Genomic DNA, 17,723 nt, shown 5'->3' on the forward strand with positions numbered 1-17,723 from the left:
CAGTGAATAACATCTCCTCTATGGGTGGATAGCACCTTTGCCAGTTCGTAGTTGTTGCGTCATAATAATAGACGTTTACATCTGTATTGCGAACAGCCAGGCTCACACCAGACAAGTCTGCCATCTGCTGGTAGAAATACGCAACTGCAACCACCCTACCATTCACTTCAGACATCCCAATTTGCAAAAACTCATTTCAGGGAGGTACCCCCGGACCTCGACCCCGACCCCCCAATCCAAAAAAAAAAAAAAAAAAGAAGCTAATAAACCTCTGTACATAAAACACACATCACATTTCAGTACAGTACGTGTGCTTTACTATACATCGTAATACATTTCCTTCTTTTTTTTATTTTTATAAAATGTATCTACCAGAAACCACAACTCTCATATTTCTCTATTATTTCCTTCTTTATTTCAATAGTGTTGTGTCTTGTAGGTGTAATTGCACGAAAGAAAGAATACTTTACTGAGCCGATTTCCCTCTTCTCTCTCACTCACTGTCCCCTCTGTCTGATACACAGTGACAGCTACTGGCAGGAGTAATTATACAACAACAAATAGTAATAGATTCATTTTCTCACCACTAGGCTTCCTCTGCACCTTCTTTGAGGCCATTTTAATATTGAATTTTACAAAATATAAAGAAGACACCGTCCGCTGTCCAAATGTTCGCTCACTGTATATATATATATACTGTATATACTTATAGAGATAGAGAGAGAGAGAGAAAGAGAGAGAGACGGTCGGAGACAACTTGTTCATGGCGTCACGTGTTTCGCAAATTTCGGTTTGTAATCCGATATTTGTTCGTATGTTAAGTTGACACACACCAAAGGATATGGGTGATAACAGAACTTTTAGGAGCTGCTAACTGAACTACTAAGCTAACTGTTCGCGTCACAAACACATTAATGTGTACTACATAGTGCACTAGATTGTATATTAGAAAAGAATTTATGTTCCATACTTAGTGCTCTAGATAGTGTACTAGATAATAGACTTATGTTTCTTACATAATGCTTTAGGTAGCGTATTAGTTAACGGATTTATGTTACCTACACAGTGCACTAGATTGTATATCAGATAACGGATTTATGTTCCCTACATAGTGCACTAGATAGTATTTTAGATATGAATTTATGTTCCCTACGTAGTGCACTAGATAGTGAATTAGACAATTGGTTTATGTTCCCTACACAGTGCGCTAGATTGTATATCAGATCACGGATTTATGTTCCCTACATAGTGCACTAGACAGTATATTAGACAATTGATTTATGTTCCCTACACAGTGCGCTAGATTGTATATCAGATAACTGATTTATGTTCCCTACATAGTGCACTTGACAGTATATTAGACAATTGATTTATGTTCCCAACACAGTGCGCTAGATTGTATATCAGATAATGGATTTAATATGCGATCGGGTGCGCGTTTGTGTCGCTCTTGGCCGCTCGTTCTAGATTCTGAGAGATTTTATCTGACTTGCGGGCATCAGGGAGCCGCTATGTATATGCGGGAGACTCCCGGAACTTCCGGGAGACTTGGAATGTCTGTAACTTAGAATTCACTTTGCTCAGAGGTAAAAACACACCCTGGACAATGAATCAGGCAACACCTACTCACTTATTCTAAAGTCGTAGCCATTAACTGAACATTGGTGAAGGATTTGGGGTGATGTGAGGGGGTAAATCTACCTGGGTGTGGGGGATTGAGGTTTCTTGCTATTCTGAAACATTCCTGACACCAACTGTTGATGTGAGAACTGACGAATCCTAACTTTATGCAAAGCTAATAAATGGATTATCATTTATAAATATTGGTGGGAATATGGCCCCCAATATATATTGTTATATATATTGTTATTACAGCCTTGACTTATTTACGCACATACTTTCATTTACATTTTCAGCATTAAGCAGACGCTTTTATCCAAAGTGACTTACAGTACTGTGACAGCATACCAGGGGCGGCTCGTTCCTTAGGGCTATCGGGCAACGCACCACCAAAGGGCAAAAGGGAAGAAATGTTTCTATCACATTCAACCAGTGCTAAACTAGCTGTGACAGTCTGTCTTGCCTCGGAATATCGTAGTCCAATCAGCGTCGAGTTGTGTTCCGTACAGTACCGCCCCTTTTGGGGCGACTGCAGTCTGACTGAAAATCGCCCCGGATAGCTCTCATAGACTCTCATGTTAAAGCTCTTTTTTTCGAACTGCAGGCACTGCAATGCATTTTGAATGCATTCCGGGAGGGCACGCACTTACGTGCTTGCGTCACGCGTAATCAGTCGTTCCTTATTTGGAAACTAAATGTGGTGTTCCGTATTTTTATCAATGGAAGAGAAATGCTGCAGATTAGATTGAGACCGGGCGATATGTATGAAACAGAAAGAAACTGCTGCTACCGTGGGAATTAGAAAGTGTTTGGTTATTATTTTATGTAGTGTTCACTTTTAGTCCTAGTAACGCCGTGTGTGCGCAGGCATATCAGCGTAACAACCTGTGATTACTTCAGTGTTTGAGTAGCTCAGTGGGTAGAGCGCGTCGCAGGTATTTTTCCGCCCTAGGTTCGAATCCGGCTTAGGGCGAAAGTAAAGTAACACAAGCAGGTCTGACACTTTTCTCACTGCCCCTAAGCAACACAGTCCAGAACCGGGGCTGCATGTCAGTGTGAAGATGGATTATGTAAAAATGTTGTTTGCACTATTGAGAAAAAATGTTACATGATGTTCTTTATGTTGTTTTGCCTAAAATATGGTTCTGATTTTGTATTATAAAGAATGAAAATAATAAGTATTATACAGCATAAATAAAACATTGTAATAATGTTCCTATGATGGTGTAAGACCCGTTATATTTTTTATAGGTGCAACCCTAACTGCCTACCCCCCGCTCCCGCTCAGGTAAACACCCGCCATTACACCCCCCACCCTATGCCTTCCACCAACCCGCCGACCCAGGGTGTTTCCAATTTCCAGTTCTGAAAGTTGGCAACCCTACTAGTCCAGTACCTTAACCACTAGGCTACATCTGCTACATACCTGTGAGCAGTTTAGGTTCACCACATTTAATTTTCAGTAACTTTAGAAGAACATAGATGGCTATTTACCAATGGTGATGATTGAACACAGGTCCCCAAGACTCACCTGTTCTACCAGCTGCACTACCATGTTATTAATATATTTCTTTGTTTTTGCCATCAACTAAAATAAAATTTAGTCTTTTACTCTGTACAGAATGATAAGTGAGGATGGATTTATAAGGATTAAGATCACGGGTGAGCTGTTTGCAAGTAGCAGAGTCATTATGGAAATATTATATTGCTTTTAGCCATGTAAATATTCAATCATTTATGCATTGTCAGTTTTACCACCACTTTATCTTATTCATGGTTGCAGTGGGTCTGATTCACTGGGCAGAGGGCAGGAAACACCCCAGACAGGTCCATCACAGGGCAAACATACATACACACTCATACCTAGGGGGATCTTTAGTATCTCCAGTATACCTGACTGATGTCTTTGGACTGTGGGAGGAAACCCATGCAGACACAAGGAGAACATGCAAACTCAACACAGAAAGGACATGGGCTGCTCCACCTGGGTTTCGAACCCAGGACCTTCTTGCTACTCACCAAGCCACTTTGCACACCCCCCCCCCTTCCTTAACACGCCCCCCCATGTAAATTTTGGGGCAGTTGTAGCCTAGCAGGTAAGGTACTGGACTAGTAATCCAAAGGTCGCTGGTTCAAGCCCCACCACTGCCAGGTTACCATTGTTGGGTCCTTGAGCAAGGCCCTTAACCCTCAATTGCCTAGACAATATGCTGTCACAGTGCTGTAAGTCGCTTGGGATAAAACTGAAATCAGACCCATTTGCTGTGGTACGCCAGCTGTGGTCAGGTGCTTCCTGTTTGCTTTAATTATCCTTGATATGTGTCTAGAACTCAAATGGAAACAACGTGTTGCAAACTAAAACTATTGGAAATAGTTAGGAAAGGCACAGACCTGATTCCCTTGATGTACACTGCATTGACAGAGCAAAAAACAAGCTGTGATGTCCAAGAAACTGTCTGTGAATCTCTGCTATTAAATTGAGGAAGGCATATATCAGGGAAATTATATGAAGACAGAATTTAAAGCTTTAAGTGCTTCCTGGATGACACATTCTTCAATAATTTTGAATTGGAAGATGCTTCGCACAACCTGGAACCTTTCTGGATTAGTGAGAGGAAGAAGAGACTTGGCCAAGGAGATAAGAAAGAGTCAAACAGCCACTTTAAATGATTTCCAAAAGTTCTGTGCGGATATAGGAGACCTGGTGGATACCTGGTGTTCTGCCTAGCACTCCATAAATAGGCCTAATATGTAATATATTTGTATTCTTAACATTATAGTACATGTGAAAACTAAAATGTGCACTTTTCCTATGACTGGAACATCATGTAATGGGTTTAAATACACATTATGGTAATGAATCTGAGCTGTTGCACGCATAATGAGGTGTTAATGGTAGGGAAGATGTTCACACTGTGCTTGTAGCTGTCTGGTGGCATAGTGGTTAAGGCACATGACTCTGATGCCTTAATTCATGGGTTCAAACCTTGGCTCGGTGTGTAAATGGTGGCTAATTTGTGATTGCCCTGCAATGGCTGCAGTGGTGAGGTCGTCCAGTGTAGCTTGTGGCAGTCACATACAGCAGCATGATTCCTGCCGACAGGACCTGTCAAGCAGTCGGGTCACCTGTGCGATGGATTCATACAAATTACTTATGATTACTATTAATTCAAAGCTATTTTATTTACATTTTCGACATTTAGCAGATGCTTTTATCCAAAGCGACTTACAGTACTGTGACAGTATATTATCTAAGCAATTAGGGTTAAGGGCCTTGCTCAAGGACCCAACAGTGGCAACCTGGCTGTGGTGAGGTTGAACCAGCGACCTCTTGATTACTTGTCCAGTAGCTTAACAGCTAAGCTTCATCTGCCCGACTAACCACTCCAACTGTACCTATTTATTTATAGGTACTGTGCGTTTATTGTTTATTTGAACATTAATTTAAAAAAAGGTAAGCCTTAGAAAAACCATCTATTAATCTAACCTCTGTCTGAAGTTATCAATTTAAATAGACAGCATATTAAATATCATACTTTCAGGGATTATCAGAACATAACCAAAATTTAGAGCCATGTGTGTGTACCTATCAAACCTATTTCCACTTCTCCAAAACTGGTTTTTACTTATGAAAATATTTCGGCTAGGGGCAAAGTGGCTAAGTCGGTAGGGTTGGTTCCAGTAGCAACACCAATCCTACTGAGCTGGGTTTGATCCTGGGTCACTGGCTGTGAGGAGTTTTGCATCACATCACATTACTCACTCACTCACTTTCTTAACCGCTTATCCATTTAGGGTCACTGGGGGGTGCTGAAGCCTATCCCAGCTTTTCAATGGGCGCAAGGCACACAGTAACACCCTGGACGGGGCACCAGTCCATCGCAGGGCAGACACACATACACACACCCATTTACCTATATACGTATATTTTCCTATATATAGGGCAATTCAGTGTCTTCAATTAGCCTTGACTGCATGTTTTTGGACTGTGGGAGGAAACCGGCACAGACACGGGGAGAACATGCAAACTCTGCACAGAAAGGACCCGGACCGCCCCGCCTGTGGATTGAACCCAGGACCTTCTTGCTGTGACGCGGTGAGCCAACATCACATTAGTTTATATAATATTTGGCGTACTGTTTTTTCAGAATTTATTAAGCTTGGCATCTCAATAGGGTTCAAGTAAGGACTTTGACTAAGCCACTGCAAATTGTGCTGAGGATGCATTTTTGGCATTTAGCAGATGCTCATATCCAGAGCGACTTACAGAAGTGCTTCCACAGTAAACATTTCCCTACTGTAGTTTAAGTAGACAACAGTCCAAGAACAGAAATATGCTGAAACCCTGTTTTAAGAAATAAGAAATGAATAAAACGTTAGTAAGTCGTCATTTAAAGACTTTGAGAGACTCAGATGTTTGGACAGACAGTTTGTTCCACCACTTGGGTGCAAGCACAGAAAAGAGCCTTGATGGGTGTCTTCCCCAAGTCACTTACCAATTGTGTTTCAACATTTTATGATAAAGAGAAAAAAGAACAGGGGGTCATTAAAGCAATAAGCCACGAGAGCCTAAAACGACTTTCCCCGTGATAAAATCATAGCAGTAACGCACGGTCTCGAGTGGCTTATTGCTTTTATAAAATGGCGGTCAACATAAAATATAATAAAATACAACAATGTTCAATAAATAAATGTAGTCCGTTAACAGTGTTGCTAGGCAACATGAGGGCGAAAATAACATTCACTTTTTCTTTTCAGTGGCGTATTAATATGGAATGATGTGAGCTGGTCATAGGTGTGCGTTTATCAGGGATTTTACAACGGCTTCGAACGCGGCTCAGCCAATCAGATTTTACGACCGGAACTATCCGTTTTATAATGCGATTTTAACGCACTCCGCTTCGCGTTGTGCCAAAACAACCTTCCCCGTGATAAAATCATAGCAGTAACGCACGGTCTCTAGTGGCTTATTGCTTTTATAAAACGGCGGTCAACATAAAATATAATAAAATACAACAATGTTTCATTTATAAATGTTTTTATTTACAAAAACACTTACAAAAAGCATTCTTCCGCGACGCAAGGTAGTTCGTTAACAATGTTGCTAGGCAACATGAGGGCGAACATAACATTCACTTTTTCTTTTCAGTGGCGTATTAATATGGAATGATGTGAGGTGGTCATAGGTGTGCGTTTATCGGGGATTTTACAACGGCTTCGAACGCGGCTCAGCCAATCAGATTTTAGGACCGGAACTATCCGTTTTATAATTATAGATTGACCACGTTTGACTGCTGGTATGATGTTCATATTCCAGAATGTTAATGGTTAGCTTTATGCCAAATTTAACAGGACCTGTGTCTTCCAATCTTTGATTTATCAGTCCACAGAACAACACTCCAAAAGGCACTGGGATCGTCAGATGTGTTTATGGCAACTGAGACCATGTTCCATAGATACCGTTCTGTCCACTCTGTTTTTCATGGAGTTCAATAATGTTGGAAATGGCTTCATAACCCTTTCCAGACAGACGTTTTAATAACTACTAAGAGAAACTCTACCAAGTTTCAAGGATTTGCCAAGCCTTTTCTCTTCTAAAATTATAGAGGCCACTATGGTCTTGAGAACACTTAAAGCCTTAGATATTGTTTATATGCATTCCCTGATCCAGGGTTATTCAAACCCTGATTCGTGAGCTGAACAAAATAATTATAATTAAATAAACCTGTACGTTAATGCCCCCTTGTGGAGGCTTTGTGTCACATCTTGTATAACGAGATTAAGATGCACTGTGTTGCCTAGGTCGGGTAAAAAAAATCATTACTTAAAAAAAAAGCTTGAAAAACCCTGCCCTGATCTGTGCATTGTCACAGTTTGACCAAGAAGATCCAGACAGGTTCTTGGAGTTCATGTTTTTTATCCTGACATGTTTGCTATATGGCAGTGGTGGATTAGTGATAGATCAGTGGTTATGGTGCTAGAACAATAGTTATAAGGTCCCTGGTTCTAGCCCCACCTTAGCTACATTTCCACTGTGGACCTTTAAAACCTAATTGCTTGTATTGTGTTGTCATATGTACAGTGCATTGTAAACTTTCTTACCTCTGTCCAAGTCTCTTCTTGCTTTGAAACCCTTTCTGGCTAAAGGGTCAACTTTAGGAATCTTAAGGTTGTACCAAACCTCTTCTGTTTCACAATTATTAAAGTCACTGTAATTAAAAAGTCTCTGGTTCTAGCCACACTGCAGCTTGGTTTCCACTGTGGGCTATTAGCAAGTCCTTTAACCCTCAATTTCTTGGAGTGTATTGAGTCACAAGTGTGAGTCATTTTGGATACGTGTCTAAATGCTGGTTTTAAATGTACAATGCATTGTTAACGACCACTTATTAACCCAGTTGTGTGCCTTTGTAAACTATGCATGATTTATTTACAGTGCAACATGTGGACTCCAAAAGAGTTCTATACACAGAGATGAAATGCTTGACCACACTCTGGAGTGTGACGTTTTTGTCATTATGAGTCAGTCAGTGTAGGCAGATGAGTACAATGGAAATATCAGCACAAAATTAAAGCCACCATTAAGTCACCATTAAGTGTTTGAATCCACTTGAAAGTAAAGGTTACATATGTGTTAAAAGAGTCTAGAATTTCAATAATTTCTGCAACGGTTCCTTTTTTGTGACACATTTGAATTCTTTCCTTTATTGTGGGTTTTCTGAAAGTATGACAAAAATATACACCGATCAGCCATAACATTAAAACCACCTCCCTGTTTCTATACTCATTGTCCATTTTATCAGCTCCACTTACCATATAGGAGCACTTTGCAGTTCTACAATTACTGACTGTAGTCCATTTATTTTGTCTACATACGTTTTTTAGCTTTCACCCTGTTTTTCAATGGTCAGGACCCCCACAGGACCACCACAGAGCAGGTATAATTTAGGTGGTGGATCATTCTCAGCACTGCAGTGACAATGACATGGTGGTGGTGTGTTAGTGTGTGTTGTGCTGGTATGAGTGGATCAGACACAGCACTCTATTAGACACTTTTACCTAGTTGGTCCACCTTGTAGATGTAAAGTCAGAGATGATCGCTCATCTATTGCTGCTGTTTGAGTTGGTCATGAGTTGATCATCTTCTAGACCTTCATCAGCCCACAGGGCGCTGTTGGCTGGATATTTTTGGTTGGTGGACTAAGTCCAGCAGTGACAGTGAGGTGTTTAAAAACACCTACAACAAAACAACTACAAAGTGCTTCTATATGGTAAGTGGAGCTGATAAAATTGACAATGTGTATAGAAACAACGAGGTGATTTTAATGTTATGGTTGATTGGTGTATGCATGAACATATATTAATTTGGTTGTGTAGAAAGTTCTATTATGTTTAACACTCAATTAACTAACATTGTTTAATTATAGGCAGCACAGTGGCTCGGTGGGTAGCACTCTCGCCTCACAGCAAGAAGGTCCTGGGTTTGATCCCCAGGCGGGGCGGTCTAGGTTCTTTCTGTGCTATGTTTGTATGTTCTCCCCGTGTCTGCGTGGGTTTCCTCGGGGAGCTCTGGTTTCCTCCACAGTCCAAAAACATGCAGTCAGGTTAATTGGAGACACTGAATTGCCCTATAGGTGAATGTGCGTGTGTGTATGTGTATCTGACACAGGGAGAACATGCATCCAGGACCTTTTTGCTGTGAGGCGACAGTGCCACCCACTAAGCCACTGTGCCGCCAGTTTAGGTCAGAAAACCACTAAACTCACAACAAAGATTGCTTGACCATGGACAGTAGGACTTGTTTTGGTGATTCTTGCATTAAATCTAACCATCAAAACAAAAAGTTCAATCTTATTTCAAATCCATAGCCATTAATGTGAAAATTACCCCCAGCATTCTGATTTTTCCAGTAGTGCTGGATGGACTTGGAACAGAAGTGCAAAGGTCTTAGACCAATATTTCTTCTCCAAAAACGTTACAGCTGGCATTATGCATTCTGGCATGTAGTGTTCTCCTGGCATCTCCCAAAGCTATATTAGATTTAATTTAGGAAACACATTTCTACTGCTCCAGAATTCAGAGGCTTAGGCTAGAGAGTCGTTGCTTCGTGGAAACCTGATATATGAGCTCCTGACAAGAAGTTCTTCTGCTGATGTAGCTAGCAGATGCGTTTTCAAAACTTTGTAGCAAGAGCTGCAGTCTGTAAGCTTGTGTGGTCTACAAATGTAACGTTGTTACGATTTAGAGTTGCTTCTGGCTATTGACCTGTTGTCTTGGTAAAAAGAAGGTATCCTATAATGGTTTCTTAAAGCAAAAAAGTAGATGGGTATTCATTGACAGTTGTCTGACATAAATAACCACATTTTGCCCCCCTGGCAGGCTGTAAAATGCCTGGCTTATAACTATACACTGTAAAACTACATCAATCAGCCATAACATTAAAACCACCTCCTTGTTTCTACACTCACTGTCCATTTTATCAGCTCCACTTACCATATAGGAGCACTTTGTAGCTCTACAATTACTGACTGTAGTCCATCTATTTCTCTACATACCTTTTTAACCTGCTTTCACCCTGTTCTTCAATGGTCTGGACCCCCACAGGACCACCACAGAGCAGGTATTATTTAGGTGGTGGATCATTCTCAGCACTGCAGTGACAATGACATGGTGGTGGTGTGCTAGTGTGTGTTGTGCTGGTATGAGTGGATCAGACACAGCAATGCTGCTGGAGTTTTTAAATACTGTGTCCACTCACTGTCCACTCTATTAGACACTCCTACCTAGTTGGTCCACCTTGTAGATGTAAAGTCAGAGACGATCGCTCATCTATTGCTGCTGTTTGAGTTGGTCATCTTCTAGACCTTCATCAGTGGTCACAGGACGCTGCCTACGGGGCGCTGTTGGCTGGATATTTTTGGTTGGTGGACTATTAAAAACTCCAGCAGTGCTGCTGTGTCTGATCCACTCATACCAGCACAACACACACTAACACCACCACCATGTCAATTTCTGCTCTGTGGGGGTCCTGACCATTAAAGAACAGGGTGAAAGCAGGCTCAAAAAGTATGTAGAGAAACAGATGGACTACAGTCAGTAATTGTAGACCTACAAAGTGCTTCTATATGGTAAGTGAGCTGATAAAATGGACAGTGAGTGTAGAAACAAGGAGGTAGTCATAATGTTATGCCTGATCAGTGTATTTTATGGAGGAATATGATGTACGGCTGTGAGTTCAGCCTTTAACCTATTTGAGTATTTATAGATTTATTGTTTATGACTTACATAGGTTACATAGGAATACATTTATGTTTTTGGTTTCGAGTGCATCTCCACATCAAGCTCTAGTGGAGTCTGTACCTTTTTGTCTCATATCTTGATCTCGCTGCTATTGGTGTAAGTTTTCATATAGGAGTTGAACTTCTGGGCAGTTTCCCACTAGAGAGCAGCTTAATCAGCAGATTTCAGGGCTTAGCCTCCCTGCAGTTTGCTATTGGGAACAGATCTGGATAATTGCTATATTTGCATAGAAGCAGCACCCTACTTCTAAAACGTTTCTGTTTGTGTTTAAATTGGGTTTTAGATTAATTATGCATCATATTCTACAGTGTATGCAAAAAGGTATTATGATTTTTTTCTTATGTAAGTTTATATTTAGGAAAGGTGGCTTTCAACATGACATTACCCTCCAAAGCAAAGTGGTTTTGTTCTTATCCAAGTGATATTGCAAAAGAAATTTCAGTTGGACATTGGCCGCTGATTGCAGCAGATTGGTGCATAATAAAGCATTCTTCACAGACATGCACAGATCTGCAATGCAAGCTGGTAGGGAGCTTCAGCATTGGGTGCATTTGTTCAGCACCTGCCAAATTAAGTAGGTTACAAATAAATAATAGGCAATTCTTTAATTCTTATAATTTACTAAGCGCTTCATCCAGAGTCATAATGAGTGAGAAAACACCCCAAAACAAGAAAAACAAGGCAGGAAGACACCCTGTACTGTTAATGTTTAGTTGAGTATCTTATGAATTGAATCAAATAAGGTTATTAGTAACTGAGAAGTCAACTAAATTATCTAGGTTATGTTAGTGACAAAGAAATCGTGTTTGTTGTTTTTGTTGTAGTGTTTTTTACTGTTTTATCTGCTCAACTTCATTTCATTTATTAATAAACTTCCATTCCTGCATTTCAGGCCTGCAACACATTCCAAAAAAAGTTGGGACGGGAGCAATTTAGGGCTAGTAATGAGGAGAAAAAACTAAATAATGATGTGATTCCAAACAGGTGATGTCAACAGGTGAATGTAATCATGGTTTGATACAAAAGCAGCATCCAGGAAAGGCTGAGTCTTTGATGAGCAAAGATGATCGAGGTTCTCCAGTTTATCAACAAATGTGTGAGAAAACAAAGATTGGAAGGGATTTGCATATTTCTCCCCCTACAGTGCATATCATTAAATGATTCAAGGAATCAGGAGGAATTTCAGTGCGTAAAGGCCAAGGGTGAAAGCTTAAGCTGAACGCCTGTGATCTTCGATCCCTCAGACGGCACTGCATCAAGAACCTCCACTCAACAATAGCTGATATAACCACATGGGTGAGGGATTACTTTGGCAAACCTTTGTCAAGCACTACAATACAGAGTTACATGCACAAATGCCACTTAAAACTTTACTGTGCAAAAAAGAAGCCTTATGTTAACCATGTCCAGAAGCGGCTTCAAATTCTCTGGGCTCGCAGGCATCTAGGTTGGACCATCACACAGTGGAAACGTAAATTGTGGTCAGATGAATCAGCAATCCAGGTCTTTTTGGATAAAATGGATGCCGTGTGTTCCGGACCAAAGACAAAAAGGACCATCCAGACTGTTATCAGCAACAAGTACAAAAGTCAGGGTCGGTCATGGTATGGGGTCGTGTCAGTGCCCTTGGCAAAGGTCATTTACACTTCTGTGATGGCAGCATTAATGCAGAAAAGTACACTGAGATCTTAGAGCAACGTGCTGCCTTCAAGACGTCATCTTTTCCAAGGACGTCCATGCATTTTTCCACAAGACAATGCAAAACCACATGCTGCACACATTACAAAGGCATGGCTGAGGAGGAAGATGGTACGGGTACTGAACTGGCCTGCCTGCAGTCCTGACCTGTCCCTAATAGAGAATGTGTGGAGAATTTTGAAACAGAAAATGCGACAACGACGACCCCGTACTGTTGCACATCTTAAGACGTGTTTGCAGGAAGAATGAGAGCAAATAAAAGCTGAAACACTAAATCACTTGGTCTCCTCGGTGCCAAAACGGAATGTGGAATGTAGAATGTGTTGCAGACCTGAAATGCAGGAATGGATGTTTATTAATAAATGAAATGAAGTTAAGCAGATAAAACATGAAATATCTCAGGTTCATCCTGTCTGCAATCAAATAAAAGTGAAAGTAAATGTAAGAAACTGTGTTTTTTTTTTTTTATTATTTGCATTTTCCATGCTGTCCCAACTTTTTCTGATTTGGGGTTGTACTTTATGCTTTAAACATGCAACCAAATACTTAGGATGTAATTTGACATGATTCATAGGATGTAAATAACAGTTCACATCTTGCACCAAAGTGTCAGCTGTTCGACATCATTTTTATTAATAACACTAATAATGGTCGTGGCTGTAAATACAGCAAATCTGCCTATGAAAATGATCTGTGCATTACTAATTTAATATTTATGAAAAAACACAGTGCAACGTTAAACACTTTAGAGCAAATCTGGTCATGAAAGTTATAATCAGTGCATTACTAATTTAATATTTATAAGGAAACGCAGTGCAATATTAAACACTATATAGAGCTTAACATTAGCTTATTACAGAGTGCAAAAGATGATGCTAGAACTATAGAAATTGCTAAATAATACTCTGGTCACTGTCTGTAGGGTGTTTGTCCTGTTCTTAATTGGCTGTTCCTAATTGCCCCTATGTGTAAGTTAAGCATTATCATGAAATCATTATGAGACAACAGTCTTTGTGACGTTGCAATACAATGCAGGAAATAACCATTATAGGATGAAATATTGTGGCTGCCCATGGTGAGCTGTAGATACATTACTGCATTTACACAATGCTTTGTTGATTTAAAGGTTTCCAGTGTATTCCAAGAAAACATACTAATACCGTCACACCATCAACTCCAAAATACACTGTTAGGACAAGGCATATTGGGCGGCACGGTGGCTCAGTGGGTAGCACTGTCACTTCACAGCAAAAAGGTCCTGGGTTCGAATCCCAGGTGGAGCGGTCCAGGTCCTTTCTGTGTAACGTTTGCATGTTCTCCTCATGTCTGCATGGGTTTCCTCCAAGAGCTCTGGTTTCCTCCCACAGTCCAAAGACATGCTAATGAGGTGAATTAAAGATACAAAATTGTCCATGACTGTGTTTGACATTAAACTAATGAACTGATGAATCTTGTGTAACGAATAACTACAGTTCCTGTTATGAATGTAACCAAAGTGTAAAAGATGACATTAAAATCTTAATAAATAAAGGAATAAACAAGGCATATTGACTGGGTCCATGTATCCAAGCATTTTACAATGAACATAAAGACTAATAAGGCCAGGCAACCTTTTGAACTTTCAAACATTTTTCTCTGACACTTATCATAAGGTGTTAAAGACCTAAACAGTTGTGCATAAAAATCATATTCTAGGCAGTTCCGGCCCAACTCAAACCATGGAATATTGTAGCTGCATGTGGTGAGCTGTAAATGCACCAGTGCATTTAAACAATGCCCAGTTGATTTAAGAGGTTTCTAGTGTATTCCACAAAAACATACTATTACATCATCACCACTAAAATACACTGTTAAGACAAGGCATATTGACTGGGTCCATGTATCCAAGCATTTTAAAGCAGATCTGAAGACTAATTAGGCCAGGCAACATTTTTGAACTTTCTTATTTATTTATTTATTAAAATTTTAACATCACGTTTTACACACTTTGGTTACATTCATGACAGGACAGGTAATTCCTGGTAATGATTTATCAGTTTAAGTTTAATATCAAACACAGTGAGGGACAATTTTGCATCTCCAATTACCTCACTTGTGTTAGGGTGCCTGCGACGTCTGGTGAACATACCACCAGTTCCCAGCGTTGCAGGCGTTACAGAACAAAGAGCAGCGTGGCCTCAAATAGGAGGCCAGCTGATTAGGGCAACGACCTGCAGCTGTCAGCTCCCTATTTAAGGGGGCGTCGCCAGTCTGCAGGCGTCGCACCTTTGTTCTGTGTTTGTCACACGGCTGCTCTGCACCAGCCATTCCTTTTATCAGGGCAAGAACGGTTACCCCAGGCGCTTCCTAGAGCGGTTGGGTGTGTAAGCTGTAAGGCTGAGGTAACTAGGTTTTTTTTGTTTCACTGATTAGGGAGAGCCGGTGCGATTAGGTGCAGCCCTCGCGCTGCGGTTGTTTTGGCTTTGCCGCTTGTTCCCCGCTTGCTTGGTGCAGCGGTAACTCTCCGCTCCTCCACTCGAGAATCCCCGGTTCTAATCTACTCATTTCAACCTTGTGCCAAATTAAATATCGGTTTCTTCCCAGCCTCTAAATGCTGGTGACACAACCGATCTGCTGCTGTTAAATAGCACCCTTGTGTTAGTTTTGTTTCGGTAACGGATTATTTCCGTATTTCCCCCTCTTTTCAACTGCCTCTTATTTAGTAGGCGAGCCTGTTGTCCCGGCTACACCGTAGCTTAGTGGGACTTACCATTGCACTGCGAGTGAGCGACCCGGGTTCGCGCCTCGCTTCAGCTCCTTTTCTATTTCTTTGTTTTGTGTTTCCTTTTCAGTTGCCAGCGACACCAGCGGCCTCGTTCGGGATTTCCCGAATTGTCTTCTGTTTGAGTTTTGTTTATGTTGTACTGTATTTATATTATTTATTGTTAATAAATATTATTTTTTGCTCCGCACCTTTGGGTCCTACGCCTCTCTCATTATAACAACTTGCATGTCTTTGGACTGTGGGAGGAAGCCGGAGCTCCCGGAGGAAACCCATGCAGACACAGGGAGAACATGCCAACTCTTAACGGAAAGGACCCGGACCACTCCATCTGGAAATCTAACCCAGTTTTTGAACTTTCAAACATTTTTCTCTGACACGTATCATGAGGTGTTAAAGTGTGCATAAAAATCCTATTGTAGGCCGTTCCGGCCCAACTCAAACCATCCACATCAATTTCAAGAGAGGTCACATTAAAAAAAATTGTGGACATTACCTTAAGCTTTTTACTAGTGGCTGTATGGCTCTATGCATTGCACATTTGTCACATGGCTAGCTAATTGGATACTTAGATAGAATGCCTTTATTTTCTCATATACTGTACACATATACAGGTGTACAGTACAATGACATTCATTTTTCGCTTATCCCAGCTTGTTTGGAAGCTGGGGTCAGAGCACAAGGTCAGCTATTGTACAGCACCCCAGGAGTAGAGGGTTAAGGGCCTTGCTCAAGGGCCCAACATTGGCTGAACGGCTGAGTTGGATTTCGAACTCTCAACCTTTTGATTGACAGCCCATAATAGTAGGTTTTTCTATAATGCATTGATAAAATACATGTTAATTGTATTATTTATTTTAAGATCATTAAAGGCATTCAGAATCCATTCTTAGGCTGAGAAAGATGTTACACCTGACTGTAATGCAAGTATACCATAAACATTCAGCACAGATACCCCTTTTCCACCGACGTGGTTCCATTCCGGTTTCTGAACCTGATTTTGAACCGGTTCCACGTGTTTCCACCGAAAAAAAGAGGTTCCAGACAGCGAACTTGCGTTCTAATCTGGCACCACAGAATACTTGGTTTTTCAGTGCGAACAATAACGTCATCTATGGGCGTGTCACAGTGTAAAGGTTTGGAGTGGACGTTATATAGAATTATATAGAATTTAAACCACTTTCATATTTTAAAGTTTACCTGATTAAATTTTGAGCCAGTTTGCCGCTGATATTCACTGATATTCTCAAAGCGATGAACTGTATGATATAACGTGGTAAAAGTGACCCGGACAGTATAAACTCTTAAATAAAGCGTATTGTGGCTTCTTGTACTAAAACAATGAGCGATGAATTTGGGCAGCACAGAGCACTTATAACCAGTAATAACAGAGGGAAGTTTAGTGTTTCTGTGTGGTACTTTTAGTACATTCAGCCACGTTACGCTTTATTTAGTTGAAGCTTTTTGCGGATTCAAAACCACGAGCTGCATAAACACCACACGTGAAGTTAATACAGCTAAACACAGATAGATGTGGAGCTTTTAGACTGGATTTGATGGTTATTTTACACTAATGTTTGTTCGTGTCGTGGAACTTTAATGATGTTTTATCGCTCAAGCCGAGCGCTGAGCAAATCGACTATTTATGCCAAGTCGCGGTGAAAACGCTTCTCACGTCAGTATACTAAAGAAAACAACAACTGCAACAATCATGTCTACGTCTTCTTATCACCAATAGTTGAATAGTTTAAAACGAACATCTGTAACAACAGCACAAATGCTCGCACATAATCTACACACTCCGCCATCATGCTACTACTCTTTACTTTCGCTGCGTAACGCCCACCATTGATGACGCAGGCTTGGTTCCCAAAAACTGGTGGAAACGCGGTTCGGTTCTCTACAAAACACCAAGGTTCGAAGAAACCTGAACAGAACCGGTTTAAGAACCATGGTTCTTTTGGTGGAAAAGTGCTAACGTTGGATATAACATTTCTTTTTGGAAGTTTCATCACAGCAGACATAAAGTTACTAATAACACTGTTGTGATGAAGTGAGGGGTTTGATTATTAAGCCCCTGTAACATCATCTAGGAGAAGGCTCATAGATTTGTTGGTAAATTGGCTTTTGCCTGGATAACAGCTTTGCAAACACGATTTTGTCAATCCCATTCTCTACAGTCTTATTCAAATGACCATTATTGTTGACTTGCTTATTTACTGCACACTTTTAAATCCTGTGCAAAACCTGGGGCACTTTGCGCTAGGGTTGCCAGATTTCTTTCTTTAAAAATATAAAAGGTGTGTGGACTGTGGAATGATTTTATCCTGAAAGCATAATTATAACC

The 17,723-nt window shown here is 40.6% G+C and overlaps 1 non-coding gene across 1 annotated transcript; it reads left to right on the plus strand.

Moving 5' to 3' along the window:
• The first annotated feature begins 4,637 nt into the window (after window positions 1-4,637).
• Window positions 4,638-4,768, plus strand: LOC134323725 (small Cajal body-specific RNA 14). Its single transcript, XR_010014105.1, has one exon. It is a non-coding gene; the product is annotated as a small Cajal body-specific RNA 14 (non-coding RNA).
• Window positions 4,769-17,723: the final 12,955 nt, after the last annotated feature.

Source organism: Trichomycterus rosablanca, chromosome 11 (genome assembly GCF_030014385.1).
Source record: "Trichomycterus rosablanca isolate fTriRos1 chromosome 11, fTriRos1.hap1, whole genome shotgun sequence".
Lineage (NCBI taxonomy): Eukaryota > Metazoa > Chordata > Actinopteri > Siluriformes > Trichomycteridae > Trichomycterus > Trichomycterus rosablanca.